Consider the following 21,167-nt stretch of genomic DNA (forward strand, 5'->3'; position numbering starts at 1 on the left):
AACTGGCTGCCTTTGAATTCTGCATATGCTACATTAAATATACATACAGGTAATTTTCATTTTATTGCACTGAATAAACAGCAAGAAACCTGTAAATTCCCATGACTAAAATGCAAAGGCTGTATTGCCATTTAGATAGAGTATCTTATTTCCTAAATAACCTATGTGCAAATGCAATTGTATTCAGTGGGCAAGCTCAGGATGTAGGATGACACATTATGGGGAGGTCTTCTACTCCTGGGAAATTAGCATAACACACAGGAAATAATTATCTAGAGCATGTGTGTATGGGGGAGGGGGGTTGTAAGTTACCCAACAATGATTTATATAATTACCCAACAATTTACTACTATATTTGTACTTGTTCACAACAATAAATCACTCCTTCATCTGAGAAACTGGAGTTTGAACCTTTCTTTTCCCCTACCCTAAACCAAAACAAGAAAACTGGCACAAGAGCATGAAAGCACCACACCACATCATATATTGTTTGACTTGTGGCATTTACTACTCCCGTTGGCACACACACACATGCACTTTTTATTTTCCCTAGGTTCTCAATACTGGGAAGTGCATTAATTACTATGGAAACAAAGATCATACTGGAATGGGTGGAGCTTAGTGATATCCACAAGTGCAACATAAAATGTGAGTTTATATGATGACTTAAAATAGACTAGTGCATAAGTTGATTTTCATGACCACCCACAACATGTGGTCTAAATACAGCCAGGCCAACAAAGTCTGGAAACAACAACAAGGCTTCTCCTTGTGGTTACAAACAGGTCTGCTAGTTATCTTCCTGCATCATTATATGCAGGATAATAAAATGAAAATAATGAGAAATTAATAAAATATTTATCAAGAGAGGATATAACTGAATGGAAACAATTTAATTTGATGCAAACTCCTCCAGCTGAGGGAAAGGGAATAATGTTATACCTTATACTGTGCCATTTCAGCATAAATAAAGAAAGTTTTATTGTCCAGGTGGAGGCAAAATTGAAGCTATTACAACTTTTTCTTTGCCAAGAGTAAATATTGATTGATATTATGCTTGTAGATCTAGTTAATAGAATAAGATTCTTATGGTCTATATAGACTGTGCATGACGGTATGTAATTGTATAAAATTTTGACTGAGAAGACTTTTGCATTACCACATTGTTCACCCACACATCATCATGCACTTCATTCATGTTTCTTTTAGAATCACTCTCTTTGGAGTTTTTTTCCAATTTACTATCGTTCCTAACTTTCATATCCCTAGACTTGTAAGGCCAAGTTACCATAGTTTGCAATACAATGTACAGGTCTGAAATATTAGTAGAAATACAACTAAAAAAATTCAGCATTTTCTACATCAGGGTTCCCAAAACTATAATGAACTAAATGTAGCAATATTTGCTCAAGATAAACTCCCAGTGGACTGAATGAGATTTAGCTTAGTTTCATGAAGTCAATTTCTGAGACTTTGGGTCTACAAAATGAGTAAACAAAATGAGCATGTGTTACTCAGAGGTCAAGATTCCCAGCTCACTAACTATTTTTACATCTTCTCTAACCATTAAGAAAGGGGAAAAAACAGATAACAAAACTGCAACATCCCAAAGAACAAATTACCAATATTAGGCTGATTTTTCTAACATGTATTCTCAACTTTTATCTGATCTACAATTAAGAGAGGAAAGATTTTTGTAACAGAACTTTAAAAACAAAAAAGCACAAAACAATGTTACAGGTTTTGAATATATGATCAAAAATTCAGGAGGCAAAGTGCACTGAATGGCAGAACTGCAAAAAAAAAGAGTAACATATTAATTCATAAGTAAATAAATGTAACCCATGGAGATCCTGTAAACATGCACCTGATAGGAATATCTCAACTCAAACCTTTACTTTATAATTACATATATACAGAGTATATAATATGGAGTGAGTGACAGTCACTCCAGCAGAATTGTTTAAAAAATAGAAACTGTATGAAAACTTTCCCTAAACAATGTATTTGTTTTAGAAAAGAAAATCACTTATAGAGCCTGAGGGCCAAAATCTGAAAAGTGGTCACTGTGAATTTCCAATGTAAACTGATTCTACTTTATAAACTAAATGAGTGTGGAAGCTTTCTATCCCTTAATAGCTTTAGCAAACCCTGGAGTACCTTTCCATCCCAGGTGGTTTTCTTTCTTTAGAATGGATGTCACTCAGCTGCAGGATGCTGTAGACACAAGTCACCAAAGAACTCCAAAAGTCTGACTCGTATCATGATTTGTGAGGTATAAGTGTCCAAGCTGGTGTCAATGCAGTTGATAACTAGTTGATTTACTAGGCAAGGTAAAAAAATAGTTGGAGTAGACAAGTCTGATAGTTTTATTAAGCCTGTACTGTATCAGACATACAACTGTTACTACAGTATAGAGATGACATTTGCCATTGTTACAAAATTATGGCACCCTTGAGAGTAGAGAGAGGTAGCTAGCCTTGCTAGGCAGAAGGCAGGATAGATTTGCACTTTATAGACTAACTACTGGGAAATCAGAGTTGCGTAAGCTTTCTGAAGTAGCTGCTTACTTCATCAGATGCTGGGAAGGGACTGCAAGAAGCAGAGATTCCAAGCAGAAAGTAGTTAGGAATACAAAAGGTATGATGGGGAGGAAAAAGGAAGTGGCGCAGTGAGGCAAGGGGGGTAGAAATGGGCGAAAACAAAGCATTTTACTTCTTGTCCCACCACGGCACCAGACTTTGCTCTAGGTCCAGATGCCAGCTGTGCCCTCTCATCAACATAGATCACATCATCACTAGACAAAATAACATGGATGCTATAATTATCTGTTATAGACACCTACTCCTCTACTGATGTCACACAAGCCATCACCTGCTTACAGTGCCACTCTGCTTTCTACATTAAATAGATCGGGTGATCCTTACGTGTAAGAATGAAAGAACACCAAGTTGACGTTAGCCCCAGAAGGACAGACAAGCCTGTGGCAAAACACTTTAACCTCCATGGCCTCATTGCTGACATCAAAGAGTAGCTGTTCTCAGACAGCAACATGTATAGGAAATTGCAAAACAAGCAATTAACCACAGATTGGATTTTGTTAAGTATGGTTTATGCTGAAACTATGGATTCTTATCCCATTAACTGGATTCAATTTTTTAACCCCTATGTCCATCAGCAAGTTAACTGCTTTGGGTTTTTTTCTCTTTTATACTCAACTTGCCTCTTCCAGCTGTGCCCTCTCCTTTTTCTCACCACTCCGTATCCTTAGTATCCTAATCACTGGTTTATATTTAGAAGCTCTGCTTCCTTCAGGTCCTTTTTAGCCTCTGAAGACCTAGTATTTTAGCTGCTTAAGAAAGCTTGTGCATCTCTGATGTAGTTAGTCTTTAAGGTACAAAGCTATCTTGCCTTCTGCCACTCTTGAGAGTAGAAAAGCAGAGATACTGAACAGTGGAGAAATAATAACTCTTGAAAAATGTATGAATGAGGTATGAGAATTATACACATTACTCACTAGCTGATTGCTGCTCACAGGTAGCATGTATGACAGTAGTTCTCTACATCAAAGCACTGGGTGCAGCAGGAAATATGCCTTTACTATAATAAGCAAGTGTGGACCTAACAAGTTCCAGAAACACCCGATGGTTTGCTTGTGCTGTTTTTCTATGTTTATAGAAATGCAGATGTTTTTACTTCCTAAAAAGTTCTGAACACTGACAATGTATTACAGGCCTGGTTCATGGCACTCTAACACTGCCTATTCAATATTGCAAGTCCCTGTTTTCAGTTGTTTGTAACTGTATACAACTTGATTCCATGAGAGGTATATACCTTCAGGAGGTGGGGTCATGGAGTTAGGGGTGGTTATGGTAGTTGTTGTTGCTTTCTTTATCTATTTAATTGTAATCCTAATGGTTCAGCTCTTGCCAAAATAGAGTCCAGGGAAAATATATTGTTTGCCCCATCTCCCATCTTTTCTTTGAAATGTTTTGCCACTTCTACACTTTGGATCTTAGCCTTGAAGTTTGGCAGGGATGGCCTTTGTGTCAGGAATTTGCCTCATCACCTCTGTAAAAAATCCAACTTGACCAAGTCATAAACAAGCCTTTGGGAAACCTCAGCTTGCATTTACCCAACTTGCTAGACCTTTGCAGCATATATTTCCCAAATTAGATAGATAGATAGATAGATAGATAGATAGATAGATAGATAGATAGATAGATAGATAGATAGATAGATAGATAGATAGTATATATTTATAGCTATATATCTATATATAGATATATATAACCAAAATGAGCATAACTCAGAGATAGAGAGGGCTGAGAAAAATTGTCCCTAGAAATTAATCTCTGGGCTGCTGTAATCTCACCATTCCTTTGCTGTTAACAATTATCTAGGAAACCCACTGGAAAAAGTGTCTCCTCTCCCTCGAGAATGGGCTCATATAGTAGTACCTTGGGGAACTCAATGGCAGACACCTATGCAGTGGTCTAAAGGTTCCAACCAGGCTGGTGACCCATGTGGGTGTCAATATAGTGCCAGAGCATGAAACTCCTCAGGAGAGGTTTGTGGGGGTGTTGGTTTGATTTTTTGAAATCTAGAAAATTACATAAAATATTCTCTACCATGAAAAGAATCTAGACTGAAAGGTATGTCTCAGTACTCGAGCAGATTAACAAATCAAAATTAAAAATTAAGTCACCTCTGCAACATTATTTCTTTGTGCAGTAAGATGCATACCCATAAGGACCCTACCTCCTTTGTTCAAGGAATCAGAAGGTGCCTAGTAGGAGACAGAAAACTGCATGAAAAGAAAAGATGATATCTAGGCAGCTGAATGTTGCTCTGGTAAACTGGATTCTATCCCTGTCTTGGACATAGCTCCTTTGTGACAAGTTCTGACCTGTGAAAAATATTGTTTATGCATTCCTAATTTGTGGAAGTACTGAGCTGCAGTGCTTCAGCTAGATTCACTACAAGGTATGTTTTCAACATATTAAATTGGGGGTGTCAAGTATACAATCCTCAAGCTAAATCCAGCCTGTGAGACTCCATCATCTGACTCATGGGGCTCCTGAAGGGGCTAGGAATTTGGAGGCATGGCCAACTGCTGAAATCTAGGGTATGGAGGCTTGTTGGGGTTGCATTATGGCACTGGTGGGGGTGAGTCACAATTGTGCTAACACCTGCAGCTCCCTGATACCTCTCACCCCTCCCCTTGCCCTGAGTTTTACCCTTGTATTAAATGATACATATTACTATGTATTATGAAAAATCAAGTTTGAAGTGGGCACCCAAAATTAGTGGATCCTTCCCCAGGACAGTCATGCTAATAAGTGAATTAATATTTGTAAAGTATAGTCCATGATGACAAGCAGCACAGAAAAGCGTACAAGAAAATTACAATTGTGTTGCCAAAGCAGGTTTTGAATAGAGTTCAATAAAAGAGGCACAAGGCTGAATAATAAGGAACAAACGAAATAGTGAAGGGCTGCTCATCCAGCGAGCACCGTCCATCCTTCGCACTGAATGACTCACGGATGGAAACACAGTATGTAATTACATAATAACAAAAATCCTTTCACAACAGGGTTGAACTACATTGTACATGCAATTTTATTTTGGCATTTTCTATTAGCAAGTCCTTGGGTTTGCAACCTTAGCAATGCTATTTTAATGTAGTTCTTTCGGCATGTGAGGGTTTGCACATGATTAATATCATGATCCATTCTGCAACCTTTAATCACACTGGGCACATCTATCCATGCGGTTTACTGCAGAGTTGCTTAATTAGCTCCACAGTAGAGCATCAGATGTGTACATGTGCGCTGGTATTAGGGCACAGTAAATGAACTCCACCTAAGGTAATACAGTTCAAGACAGTACTATCCGTTGGCACAGTAATTTACTCTGCCAAAATGTATATGTGGACAGTGATAGGAGGGGGCTGGGGCAAAAGAGCGCTAAAGTGCGGGGTCTGCCTGCTGCCTAGCCCCACACTGTAGTACCTTTGGGCCCCAGCCAGACTCTCCACCACCCAACACGACCACCCAGAGCCTGAAGCTGACCCCTGGGGTCTACTGCCAGCCCAGGGCTGCTCCACCCCAGCTCAGAGTGCTGTGGTTCCGGGCGCACATGCAAATGCATATTTCTTTGCACAAATAGCATGTGTAGATGCACCCAATGAATATTACCATAATCCAGAAGTAGTCCCACTGAGATCAAGTGACTCTTCAATATGAGTAAAAATGACCAAAAAGCCCATTAGTAGGTACACCAATTTCATTTATATCACTTTTGTGCTATTCCCATAATCAGGGGCCTCCTTGAAGGATACTGTTCTCAAAAGTGTAGCTAAATCTGCGAACAGAGAATAACTTGATTATATCAGGCTTAATCTCTGCTATTGTAGCTGATTGTAGCAGGACCTGGCCCCAAGGGCGGCCGCAACACTCCCTGGTGGCCAAGCTACTTCTGTCCCACTGTGGTTCCTCAGGATACCCTCCTTGTTGTACCTTGCATGTCATACCTAGATGGATTTTATACTACTTAAGGAGGCAGCCTCAAGGTCCCAGAGTGAGCCATAGTTTTTCACCTGCCTTGTGCTTTATGTGCCCAACTGGTACCAGTCTCACTCCACTGGTGCTAAATTGTGGCTCTCACAGCCTTATCACGGCCTGTTACCAGCTCCATAGCCACACCCATCCCTTGCAGTTGTTACTCAGAATTAATTCAGAAGGGGGCCCCTGGTCCCAATGCAGCACTTGGCCCCTCAGGCCTCAAACCTTTGTCTGGACTTCAGCCTTCCCAGCCTTGGGCCTTTTATTTTGGCTGCACCCCTCATGCCAGATCCAATGCCCTGGACCTTGACTCTATCTGTCTGGCTCTCTTGGGTAGCTTTGGTGTCCGTGGGCTTCTTTCCTGCAGCCCTGCTCTCCCAGGAGCTTTTTCCCCCTGTAGCATACAGAACCAGACTCCTTACTTTGCATCAGGCCCTGGTCTTATATGCCTCAAAACCCCACCCCTTCTGGTTATGTGGCTCCCCAGTCATGCACAGGGGTTTCCCCTTTACCTAATAGCCATCTTCTCCTTTGCTGCAGCCCTATGCAGCAAGTTAGGCCTACTGCGCTCTCCACTTAAAGTGATGGGAGCCTCTGACTCCATGTTACACTAATATACTGATTTAAACTTCAGTTTATTTAAGAAGCTGCTAGAAAGCAAATAAAACACTTTTTTTGAGAGGAAAAACTAATCCAAAATATGCCTCTAGAGCAGAGGTGCTCAACTTCTGGCCCACAGGCCAAATGCACCTCACACAGCCATTGCATCTGGCCCATGGGGCTCCCCACAGTTCAGGAAATTTGACAGCAGGGAAGCAGTGGCCATTAATATGGCCAAACACCCCACTACCTAATTCCCAAATCCTAAGCCCCATGCAATTACCAGGGCCTGGCCAGGCCAGGCTAGGATGCAACCCCTTTCCCTGTGGGGTTGGGCCAATCCCCCACTTCTGGATCAAGGCTGGGCCATGCCCTTTCTCTTCCCTGCAGGGCAGATTGGGGCCTGATCATACCCGCTTCCTCTGTGGGGCTGGTTTGGAACCTACCCACATTCCTTCCCCACCCCACAGGGCCAGGCCAAACCCCATTCCTTCTCTGTGTGGCTGGACCATGCCTCCTTCTCTCTCTATGTGGCTGGGTCAAGCTTTTTTCTCCTATGGGGCTGTGTCGGGGCCAGCCTGTCCACTCCTACCCTCTGTGTCATCATCCCCCACCCCCCACCCCACATCGCCAGCAGGTGCCCACCATGCCCATAGTCACAATCACTGGGACACTGGGATTGACATCAGATACCAGACTGATGGCAAGCTCTTCAATTTGAGGAGACTACAGGCAAAGACATATTTACAGGAAGTGACTGCTCGTTATCTTCTGTTTGCTGATAACTTCCCTGAATGCCAAATCTGAGTTTGACATGAAGAGAAATGGTCCATGCTCTGCTCTATCTTGTGATAACTTTGGTCTCACAGTCAACACTAAGAAGACAGAAGTGATGCACCAACCTGCCTTACATAGAGCTCACCATCACAGTGAATGGCCAAAACCTCCAGGCAGTGAACAAGTTCACCTATCTCAGAAGTACACCGTCATGTGCAATTGAAATCCAACCAATGCCAGAATTGCCAAAGCAAACATGGCCAGTGGCAAACTATGTACAAATGTGTGGGAATGCAGAGGCATCAGTCATCAAACATAACTGAAGGTCTACAAAGTCACTGTGTTTTAAACCCTGATGTATTTATGTGAAACCTAAACAGTGTACAGACGGCATGCTGTGAAGCTAAGCCACTTTCACGTGGGCTGTCTGAAGAAACTGATGAGGATAAGATGGCAAGACAAAGTCCCAGACACTGGGGTTCTCACATGAGTAGGCATTACAATCATCCACACTCTGTTGATGAAATCACAGATGAGATGGGTAGGCCATGTCACCAGGATGTCAAATGAGCAATTGCCAAAGAAGATCTTCTATGGCAAGGTAAAGGAGGGAAAGCGCTCTCAGAGAGGCCAGAAGAAATGTTTCAAGGACTCCCTCAAGTCATGCTTGAACTGTTTCAACATTTCCAACAGACCTGAAGTCTTGGGAAAATCTTGCTCATGATGGTTCCACCTGGCGAAATCTCATCCATATTGGAGCTACAGTCTATGAGTAGAGGAGAACTGCTAAGGCAGAGCAGAAGCACAAACAGCATAAATCTCACAACTGCAGCATATCCGCTGTTGATCAAGCAACCCGAAGTGGCATCTCTTGTTCCATGTACCACAGACCTTTCAAAGCACAAATTGGCCTGATCAGCCACTCATGGGTTATAGAAACTAAGCCAACCATTGATGTCATAGTTATCTTCAAATTCGAAGGATGAACAACAACAACCATGCCCATGTGGGTGCTAGATAGGGAGCCTGCGGGCAGATCAGGCACTGTCAGCCTGGTCCACCAGGCAAAAAGGTTGGGCACTACTGCTCTGGAGCTAAACTAAGTAAACCAAAAAGCTTGAATTAGCAGTCTATTTGGCCAGATACGTCCACGGCATTTGTCTGCACTTAGTAACTAGCCTCCAAAAAAAGCTGTTATTGTTAAATTATTAAAGATGTATAGCAGCTAGTTGTAATCATTTTGCTGCCTTAGGAAGATCAAAAAATGTCTGCCCTTCATAGATCCATGGCTACCTCAAAAAAAAATATTTTCCTGCTGATGAAGACCACCTGTTCAGTAGCTTTTGTAGAAGCTTGCATTAAAGTGTCAGACTATACTAATCTTCTCTACTTTGCCCATTTATCTTCTAGATTAGCCTCGTCATAAATTTCACAATGCATATTCTAAGTACAGATACAACTTGGGTAGAATCCTGTCTTTTTCCCTACAATAGACATTTGAGCAAGTTCCTGAAAAATCATATCCAACTCAGGTGACAGTCCAGAACCTGAAACATGAATTGTTGATTATAGCAACTCCTGCAGGCACCAAACTAACAGAGAACTCCTAGGGCATTTTAGCATAGGTGTAACAAGTAACTGGATACAAAATAATAACTCTTTTGTGCTTGGACTCAAAAATGATCATGCTATTTGATAATGATATTTTAATTCTGAAATATTTTTAGTTACACTAAATAAAGAGAGATTGAAAATACTATGCTGATTCCAAATTACTTCCATTTTGGAGCTTAAAAAGAATGTATACGATGAAGAGAACACGTTCAGATTCTTAACTGCAGTCAAAGAAAACAATCCAGGAGAAGGGTGGGTTTGTAAAGAAAGCTAGAAGCCATTCACCTCTTCCTGTCCAAGCCAGGTAAAATTTCAGTCTTCAGAATAGTTGAAAAAATTCTAGGCATTTCTCTAAATTGAGCTGGCTGCCTCTGCCCATTACACTAACTGGGAACTGAAGTGTCACAGGGCAGTACAGAGCCCACTAATTTCTTCAGATGAGCTACTTCTATTGTCTGCTGAGGAAAACCAATGTCACATGAAGTCACCAGAGGATGCCTGCTTCATTGGAAGGATTATACCACAGTTAGCATGGCCAATGTGCACAGATGGCTCGGCTCAAAGCAGCCTGAATGCAGGGCACAGTTTGGGTCAATATTAGAGGTGGCTGAAAAATTAAATGAAATCAAGCAAGCCCTTAAATTCTGATTTCAGAATACTGTCGATCAGGGGCAAATTCAGCTGGCTGTGCCACAGAAGAAGTAGCAAATCCTGGAAACAAATACAAATTCTCCTTTTCCTTCCCTTCCATGTTCATTTGGGGGGTGGGGGGCAGGGGGACTCATGGTGGGGCAGCTGCTGCAGCTGTGACTGCAGCTCCAGCCCCAACCCATGGTCAGAGCTGGAGCTTCAGCTACAGTCTGCCCCTCCACTACCTCTGCCACCTCTCCCGAGCTGCAGCCTCAGGCCTCTGCTCCCACTATCTCTGTAGCCTCTGCCCCCTCCCCTTGCCTTTACTAAAAATTACCCCACCAAACTTTTGATGTAAATCTATATTGTTAATGACTAAGTGACACCTGCGCTGCTGGAGACATGTACTCCATATCTCTTTGTGCTGCTGCTTTATGGTACTGGATACCTATTGGCCACAAAATATTTTATTAATAAGTAGTCTAATAAGACCTGTATCCTAGTATGTCATAAATAACACATATAACATTACATATTACAGAAGATGTATATAATTGCTGTCTGTCCTCGCAGATGTTCATGAGTCTTTCTTATCTCTCTCTTTGTTCCAGAATTTCCAAGCTTCTGAATGCACCTGTAGTGCATTTGGCACGTAACACCGATAGCTTATGTATATAAGGCTCAACTGGCCTCTGTTCCTGCTTCTGGAGCTATGATTGTGTGCAGATGCTTACTTCATTTTCTTATTCAGACTTTTTTTTTTTTGAGGGAATAAAAGCAAAGCAAATCAAACCTTCGTATACTGGTTTTGGAAATGTATTAGGTTAAGATCAGTGAAATAAACATTCAAAAAGCAAATAATTTTACTGTCCAAAAGTAATCACACTTACCAATAACGCAATCCCACCTTTATACATTGTAAGGATTGGCATCCGTAGCTAACTTAGGAACTAATCACCTGCTGAGGTTCCATAAAGGTTTTGATTTTGGTAGATTTTGAGGTTAGTATAAAGTGCACAGGACTAGGATTCATAACTTTTTATTTATGATTAATTTGCTAGACTATCCTATTGGTTTGTTTGGGTTTGGCTTTTTGGTTTTTTTTACTTGCTGAACAGGGAAACAAATTGCTTACATTTTAAAATAAATTTATTATAGTTGATATTCCTCTGTTTAAGTATCAGCTAGAATCAAAGGCCCTGTCACTTCTTGGTAACCTCTGGGGTCTCATTCAACACCAGAATTACCTGGTGGTATTCTGAAGAAGTTTTGTTATAACAGAGAACAAACTCTGGATTTAACTATAGCACAATTTTTATGTTGTTTAATATTAGGTAGTAGTACACTGTCTAAAGGCAGTATGGGCTATAGAGCGCAGTTCAGCACAGAAGTTGTTGGAGATTTTTACCAACAACTTCAGTGGAAGGAAGGGCCAAAAAGGATTGGAAGTACAAATCCCACTCTGTTACCTTGTGCACAGAATTAGGTTGTTCATTAAACCTACATATTCAAGATTTTCCACTACTTGTGGGTGCCTCGTAATTTTGGGTGCCAATGTGAAACAGTTGGGCCTTAGTTTTAAAGGTTCCAAGGACCCACAACACTAGTTGAAGTCAATAGACACTGAAAAAAAACCTGTTCCAGAATCTAAGGCAGGGGTGGGCAAAATACAGCCTACCAGGCACTTTCATCTGGCCCACAGCACCCACCCTGCCCAGAACCTTCCCCCCACAAGGATGGGAGTGAGGTGCACCCGCCCCAAAATACCCCATTGCACCTTGCTCCTACACTTGTGCATGAAAGAGCCCAGGCCAGCTAGCACCAGTTTCCAGGTGGGGCTGCTGCTGCTGCAGCCACTGGGGGACCTGCTTGGCTTCCCTAGCATCCTGCTCACTCTGGGCAGCAGGTAGGAAAGTTGTGGAGAGCTGCAACTGGGTGGGATCATGGGGCTGAGCCTGGTGACAGCATACAGCCTGCATTCAGGAGAGTGGCAGCAGCGTGGAGCTCGGGTAGGTAGGGTGTGGGTGTGTGGGAGGGTGGAGGAGTGTGGGGAACCCCCCTCATGTTCCCTCTATGGCACACAGCCCCATAGGTGGTGGTGGCAGGAACTGCAACAGCAGCAGGCAGGGGTGCTTGCACCCAGCACAAGCGCTTGCACCCAGTGGTGTGCATCTCTGGCCAGAACTGCACATCGTGGCAAGGAGTGCAGCCTGGCCAGGCTGTCTATCATGGGGACTCTCTGCTGTGCACAAGCAGCCCCCACACTTGTGTGCCACCAGAGGGAAGCTCCATGTGCTGGAGCCAGCTGCTTTTGCCACTCTCTGCTGCCCAAGTCTCGGGACTCTGCCATAAGTGGAGGGGAGCCCCGGCCTTGCTTCCCCTTGGAGTCCCAGGACCTGCAAGGCAAGAGGTAGCACAGGCAGCTGGCTTCAGTGTGTGGATCTTCCCTCCAGTGGTGGGGAGCCTAGGTCAGGCTGTGCTTCTCACTTGCAATGTGCAGCAATGGCTGGAGCCACATACCACTGGGTGCCAGCACCTGCACCAGGCACGAGTGCCCTGAGCACCCCCACTTCCTACTGTTGCCACCACCACCTGTGGGGCTGTACATCATGGAGGGTGCATGTGTGTGGGGGGTCCCCATACCCTCCCTCATAGCCCACAAATGCCACATACCCACACCCTGCCCTCAACCCCCCCCACATGTACACACCCTCCCAACATACCCTATTGCCCCACCATACACAGCCACATCCTCTCTCACACCCCCACACACCTCATCCCACCACACACACACCACCATACATACATGCATACCATATACACACACACCCCAACCACATCCCCCATACAATATACAAGACCAAGACTTTATTTCTGAGTGATTATGAAATCACCTCTATATACACTATGCAAACATAAATTATGACAACAATATTTTTTGTATAAAAATATAAATATGTTATAATAGGTGTTGGACTTTTAATGTATGATTTGGGGTTTTTTTCCTCTGGTTCTAAAATGGCAACCCCCTCCCCCCCCCCCCAGGAGTATTTCTGGGAGGCAACAGAAGGAACTTCTGGTGGCAAAGGTCAGGGGTGGGACCTCCAGTCTTAAGATGGTGAACAGGGGGAAAGGCAACTGTCAAAGGGTGGGGCTACCCATGCAGCCCTTGAAAACTCACCAAACCTCATTAAGCAGCCCTCCAGCCAAAATAATTGCCCACCCCAATCTAAGAAAACCAACAGCAGTAATCTATTGTATTTTTTCACATGTAGCCTGACCTTAAATATGATATGTACATTGTATCTGAAAGGCAGAATACTTTGTATTTTAAAAAAAATCTAAATAATATGTTGGATGAAGGTATTCCTTGCAATTATAGTATTCTACAGCTTTCTTTTATCTCCCTTGAGAAAGAGAACATTCATATTCCCTGTATACTAGAACTTGTCCTGTTCAAAGTTCAAATTATCAAAAAATATAGCCAAGGTCAAAGAATGAGCACAGAGCCTATGAAAGCAGGTTGTAAGTCAGTCAGTAGGTTTGAAGGTGATGGATGACATCTATAGGTACCTGTCCTCCACTTACTCTTGGAAGAATAAGTTTATATCACAGTTGTCAAAGATGAAGCCTCTGTTTAAGGAGCTCATGCTAATCAGACTGTGATTGACATTCCCCTTGGGTATCCTCCTTGCATTTCTGTACTACATAAGTATAGAAACTTTGCATAAGACTAAAGCACTGGTGGAGAATCAGAAATAAGGAGGAATTTAAACTGATTTGTTCTATTTCTATGAAAACACTCTCCCATGTATATTTTGGGCTAGCTAATATCATATGAATCAATTTAGAAAAGCCCCTAATTCGGGCCAGGTGGTGATATTTTGCCAGTGGCCTGCATGGCCATGTGCTGTCAAGGATGCTTTCGGGATGATATTTTTTATTGGACCATTGAAATGGTTGGAATAAAGATAGATGAGCCTTCTAATGCAAACTACTGTTCATCAGGTTTGAGGTGGGAATTAAGCTAGCTATGTGCTTGCTTGCTTTCTTTTCTCCTCAGACCAGGCTGGGTTAAGCCTGGTTCTGTGCTAGCACCTGTGGCTCTGAGAACAGGAATGGGGTCTGGAAAAAGCCTCCTTATCATGACTACCTTCCCCTAGTGAGGCAGGCCACTAGGGGGTGCTCCTCCACTGAGCCACCCACCTCACTGCACCCAGCCATCTTCCAGGATCCGAGTGCCCCCCTGGGGGCGCCTCACATCTGACCGACCCCTTTCCTGGAGCACACCCACTAGCCTGGGGGTAACGCTGCCACCACACAGGGTCTGGACTGATCCTAGCTCTGAGCCCCTTGGGAAACACAGGCCTAGTAGTCCTTGAGGGTACTTGACTCACTTCAAGAACTTGGGGTGCTTCCCTTAGCCTGAAGCACAAATAGTGGTCTCCCTTAGTCAGCCAAACCAAGGGGACCCCAAGGCATAATCTAGTCCCTCTCCCAATAAGTCTCCCATGCTAGGTACAAAGGAGAACTTTATTGGTTACAAGGAGTAGGTTTGGAATAGGGTACAGGGTAGAGCAATGTCTGAGAAATCCCATAGAGCAAACTGGCATGGCTAGGTAGCCTTTGATCACACATCTGAGTTACTGCAAGCTAAATATCTAGTTAGATCTCAGGCAGCTTGCTCACAAGTATCATCCAGAGGCAGGTGGAGAGTCCCTCTGAATACACCGTAAGACGTCGAGTGGGTAAGGTAACTAGTAGGGTGAAAGTGCTAGACTTTAGGAAAGCTGATTTCAATGAACTCAGGGGATTAGTCAAGGACGCACTGCAGAGTAGGAGATTTGAAGAAATGGAAGCCCAAGAAGGGTGGCTGTGCCTTAAGGGATTGATCCTTCGGACACAAAGCAAGATGATCCCTGAGCGAGGCAAAAGAGGGAAAGGGGCCAGAAGGCTTCCCTGGCTGACCAGAGAAATCCAGGGCAGCCTAAGGGACAAAAGAGGAGCACATAAAAAGTGGAAACAGGAAGAGATCACCAAAGATGAATATACCTCCTCTGCTCGTGCTTGTAGGGAGGCAGTTAGACGGGCCAAAGCTACCATGGAGCTGAGGATGGCAACCCAAGTAAAAGACAACACGAACTTGTTTTTTAGATATATAGGGAGTAAAAGGAAGGCCCAGGGAGGAATAGGACCCCTGCTAAATGGGCAGAAACAATTGGTGACAGACAGAGGGTACAAGGATGAACTCCTCAACGAGTTCTTTGCCTCAGTGTTCCTAAGCGAGGGGCACGACAAGTCTCTCACTGGGGTTGTAGAGAGGCAGCAGCAAGGCACCAGACTGCCATGCGTAGACCCTGAGATGGTGCAGAGGCACTTGGAAGAACTGGATGCTTTTAAGTCGGCAGGCCCGGATGAGCTCCATCCGAGGGTGCTGAAGGCACTGGCCGATGTCATTGCAGAGCCACTGGCGGGAATATTTGAAAGCTCATGGCACATGGGCCAAGTCCCGGAGGACTGGAAAAGGGCCAACGTGGTCCCCATTTTCAAAAAGGGGAGGAAGGAGGACCCGGGCAACTATAGGCCAGTCAGTCTCACCTCCATCCTTGGCAAAGTCTTTGAAAAAATTATCAAGGCTCACATTTGTGAGAGCCCGGCAGGACAAATTATGCTGAGGGGAAATCAGCACGGGTTCGTGGCAGGCAGATCATGCCTGACCAATTTAGTTTCTTTTTATGACCAGGTTACGAAACGCCTGGACACAGGAGGAGGGGTGGATGTCGTATACTTAGACTTCAGGAAAGCCTTCGATACGGTATCCCACCCATACTGGTGAACAAGTTAAGAGGCTGTGACTTGGATGACTACACAGTCCGGTGGGTGGCGAATTGGCTGGAGGGTTGCACCCAGAGAGTCGTGGTGGATGGGTCAGTTTCGACCTGGAAGGGTGTGGGCAGTGGGGTCCCGCAGGGTTCGGTCCTTGGACCGATACTCTTTAATGTCTTCATCAGTGACTTGGATGAGGGAGTGAAATGTACTCTGACCAAGTTTGCAGATGACACAAAGCTATGGGGAGATGTAGACACGCCGGAGGGCAGGGAACAGCTGCAAGCAGACCTGGACAGGTTGGACAAGTGGGCAGAAAACAACAGAATGCAGTTCAACAAGGAGAAATGCAAAGTGCTGCACCTAGGGAGGAAAAATGTCCAGCACACCTACAGCCTAAGGAATGACCTGCTGGGTGGTACGGAAGTGGAAAGGGATCTTGGAGTCCTAGTGGACTCCAAGATGAGCATGAGTCGGCAGTGTGACGAAGCCATCAAAAAAGCCAATGGCACTTTATCGTGCATCAGCAGATGCATGACGAATAGGTCCAAGGAGGTGATACTTCCCCTCTATCGGGGGCTGGCCAGACCGCAGTTGGAGTACTGCGTGCAATTCTGGGTGCCGCAATTCAAGAGGGATGCGGATAACCTGGAGAGGGTCCAGAGAAGGGCCACTCGTATGGTTAAGGGCCTGCAGTCCAAGCCCTACGAGGAGAGACTAGAGAAACTGGACCTCTTCAGCCTCCGCAAGAGAAGGTTGAGAGGCGACCTTGTGGCCGCCTATAAGTTCATCACGGGGGCACAGAAGGGTATTGGTGAGTATTTATTCACCAAGGCGCCCCCGGGGGTTACAAGAAATAATGGCCACAAGCTAGCAGAGAGCAGATTTAGATTGGACATTAGGAAACACTTCTTCACAGTTCGAGTGGCCAGGGTCTGGAACGGGCTCCCAAGGGAGGTGGTGCTCTCCCCTACCCTGGGGGTCTTCAAGAGGAGTTTAGATGAGCATCTAGCTGGGGTCATCTAGACCCAGCACTCTTTCTTGCTGATGCAGGGGGTCGGACTCGATGATCTATTGAGGTCCCTTCCGACCCTAACATCTACAAATCTATGAATCTGGAGGCAAGCAGTTCATTGATCATAAGTTTCAAGAGAGAGAACAAGTTTCAGATGGTCCAGCTTCTCTCTAAGTTTTCATCATGGCTACTGCCCCTCCACCTGGGCAATCCTTAACTTATATAGACCTTATGACCTCATTTACCTGGTCCAATGGAGGCCAGCACCTGTTGGCTGCCAGCCAACCAATTTGAAATATATCACTGGTTGCCAGGTAAACTGGCAGGGTCTCTAGCCCCCTCCCAGTCAGGTTGGCATTGCTTAAAACAATAGGGAGCAGGGTGTAAACCTTGCACCCAGGTATGTGATGCCAGTCACGTAGGCAGAGGGAACAGGTTTCCCCCCTCCCGCAGGAATGTATCCAGCTCAGGGTCACATGAAGAGGTGGGGCGGAGGAGTGACCATGGTAACCAAATTGTCAGGTAGCAGAATTTTTGAGAGAGACAGGGATGATATTCTGCCACACCTAGCACTGAGCCAATGTAAGACGAAGCTTGCATCTGTGTGACTCAGCACCATGATTTACCAGAGTAGGTTACACTGCTGCAAGCCCAGTTTTACACGAGGCATTTCTGTTTGGACTTTGAATCAGCTTGTGAATTTTCCAGGAGCACTATGACATCCTAGGATCATTAATTGGATCTCAAACCATTTGTCTAAGAGAATTTCACTTACTATTAGGCTAAAACCCTCAATTCTTCTTTCTACAACCTTAACTACATTTACAAAATTTGGGGCCAAAATTCACACCAGAAATAAGTAAAGCATTCAGATATAAACAAACACTTTTATCTGGGCAGAGACAAAACCTCAATGCATATAAAGAACTATTTGGTGACTCCTCTGAGGAATGCTCCCCACACCACACCAGTACTCTGTACCAAATCCCCAGTGACTAAAATTTAGATTTAAAAGCTCAAAATGCTCACCTCACACCAGTCCCATAAAACCTTCTGCATCTTGTAGTCAACACTGGTGCTGAGGCTTGATACATTCACAAAGGACAAATTTCAATTCCTACTGTTGTTTACTTGGGGCCCCTGTGTGCACTATGCTATTCAAGGTGTCCTTTGCTGGGTCTCCTAACCTGTCCCTAAGTTTACCCCAACCTGGTCCCTAACCTAATCTCCCAGACCTACAGGTAGACTAAGTTTGAACCACCTGCTCCTCAGAACAAAAACAGCAGCAGCAAATGGTGTTCCTCCATCACTTGTTGGCTCTTCCCAGTAGCCTGCCACATACCTGTGTCAACTGATTAACCTCATGTCTACTAGAGGCAACCACCCCCTGCCTCTCCACTTGAGCAGAGAAAACACAAAGTTCTCCCCAAAGGTGGAGTTCAACTGGCACTAGGTAGACAAGATGCTTTTTCTTCCCAGTCCTGTAGCCACTCAGGATTTGTCTTTGTCTGCTCTCTAGTCAGGCAAGGTTCATGGGGACTAGGACTACTCATAGTCTCAGGAAAGATCCTAAATCCCTGTTTACCATGGAGAAGTTCCTTCTTAGTAACTTAAATCTCATTCTTAGTTGTTACAATGATAATAACAATTAAAGACAGGAGGAATAAGATCAGTCAAATCATGCATGAAGCCACACACAGGTTTTGCTTCCTCTTCACCTTAAAAACTGGTTTATTTTATTTTTAAAGCTTTAAGGTCCTCCCCAGCTTTGTCCCTAATGCTCCAGATTTCTAAATGTTGAAACCCACTTCAAATATGCTAAGCAATGTGATCTGAGGGAAGGGTATTAACCCATCCAGGATTCGAAAGAAAAAACCTTAGTTGTGCAAAGTGAGATTTGCACAACTGTGAAAGCAACTTCATTTTTTATTTCCATGTACCTTTCAAGACCTGTCTCCATTAAGGAAATATAAAGCAGTTTTTCCTTTAACTGTGAACCTGAAGCTGCTTGTGCTGTCAAGAAGCCTGCTCTAGTTAGTAGTGATATTTCACTACCTCTTTCCATATCTATCACTTCTTCAGTAGCCTCCCATACTTGTCATTAATGTGTACATGTAGAACATGAGCCAATGGCTTTAAAAACCATGCCGGATATCAAGCATCCCAGGGGTATTTTCTTTTATCTGAGTAATATTTTCCAGAATCCCAACACAATCCCAAGAGTTTAATATCTACTGGCCTCCGCCGCTACAAAAGGAGAACCAACTGCATGTCGACAACAGCAGCATCGCTGAATCAAGTGTATTGCTTAATCCACTGTGTAAAGAAACAATGTGCAGCTGTGGGTCTGTAAAACCCTTAATGGATTTTCCTTCTGAGAATGAAAGGTGGTGAATGAGTCTCAATTCCCTAGGTACCTCTTTAGGCCCCATGCCTGACTAGTGAATATTGACTGTTTTGGGTGTATGTGTGCACATTAATAGGTGTATTTATTCAGGACAGAGGTTTTAACTCTGCACCCCCCTTCCCCCTGAGGTTCTCTTTCTTGTCCTTTGCTAGCCCATATTTTTTGAAAATTGGACAGTAAAATCAAATGGGCCAATTTTTGAAGAATTATATTTCAAACTCCATACTGAAAATTGTATTGCCTCTTTAAATAATATTCTGTTAAATGCTTGTACAAAAGTCTTCATTGGTGCTTGATTTCAGTGACCAAGAAACTGCTGGATGAATCACCGACTAGTCAGCTGAAACCAAAAGCTAAAGTACCACTGACTTCAATAGGACGAGGATTTGGCATTTGGACCTTAAACTATGCCATTGCGGTTCTTTTAATCTTTTTCATAGATGTTTATCCAGAACCCTTCCAACAATCATACATGCATTGGGAAGTGTGTTAATACAATTAACTAGTCTTAAATCACTGTATGGATTCATGACTGGTGAATTCTATTGCCCCTATTCCCTCCCTGTGAAGATTCAATGAGATCTGATTTCTATTTTTATATTTCCGAAGTCTTCCTTTAATATCAGGAATTGAGCTGCCAAAAGGCTGTTTTCCCCATGTGAGGCAGCAAAGTGTTTTTACTTTACCAATGAATTTTCACTCACTGATGATGGCACTTCAAATTCCCTTGCATAAACTATGATCTCCACTCATAGGGACTAACTAATGCCATCCTGGGAGAAGTGCATTTGTCACATGATAGCTCATTACTCCCACTGTGAATTGCAATCAGCTGTATTGCAGTCCACTCAGGTGTACTTTCCTGTAAACAATGAATTCCCACAGACTTTTCCCATACCTGCCTTTTATTAGCCATCACAGGCTCCCTTTAATTTCATCCGCTTGATGCACCACTCCTGTCCATTTAAATGTCACTTTCTATTCACTGGCAGAGTGCCAATAATAACTATTGTTTTCTACCTAGAGCGCAGATAATATTAAAGGTGAACTCTCTCATGACTCTTGTGAAAGCAATCACTGTTGGAACTATGAGTAGTTCAGACCTGCCAACGATCCATAAGAGAAGACCTACTGAGAGTGGAACTATATAAAACAAAAGGCCAGTCACCGCCAATAATTAAAACACAACAAGCGGGGCATTGTTGGCCTGGTGCCACAGCAGTGTGTTCAGAGCTGAAGACTACTTCTATGGTTCTGCCTCCTCTCCCAAAGTTTGGAGTGACAGTGCTGTCACCATGATACAATGACATCTCTGCAAAAGTTGTATTTCACTCCCTTCTTTTACAAGAGAAAGGGGATTCATCCTTCCATAAGAGATCCCCCAATGTTACCTCATTTTCTCAAAACATTTCACCTTTTGGGTACTGATTAAAAACAAGCATACTTTCAGAAAACATCCCTGCCCATGTACATCTGAAAAAAGGAACAGGATTACTTACATTTCCAGAGAAATGATAGTGGGTAGGCAAACAAATTATTAGGAAGTCCTTATTTTTTCAAGCTCCTAGTTTTATTTTGCTCAAGGCTCATCTGCAACCCAGCTAATAGCTCATTAACTCCCTTCTTCTGTCTTCAGCTGCGGTATTGTGGCTTCTTGGAGAAAGTTTTAAGCATAAATCAGATGCAGTGTCTAGGCAGAGGAAAAAAATGGATTTGGAATCCCCTGTAAAGT

Source organism: Alligator mississippiensis, chromosome 1, assembly GCF_030867095.1.
Source record: "Alligator mississippiensis isolate rAllMis1 chromosome 1, rAllMis1, whole genome shotgun sequence".
Taxonomy (NCBI): Eukaryota; Metazoa; Chordata; order Crocodylia; family Alligatoridae; genus Alligator; species Alligator mississippiensis.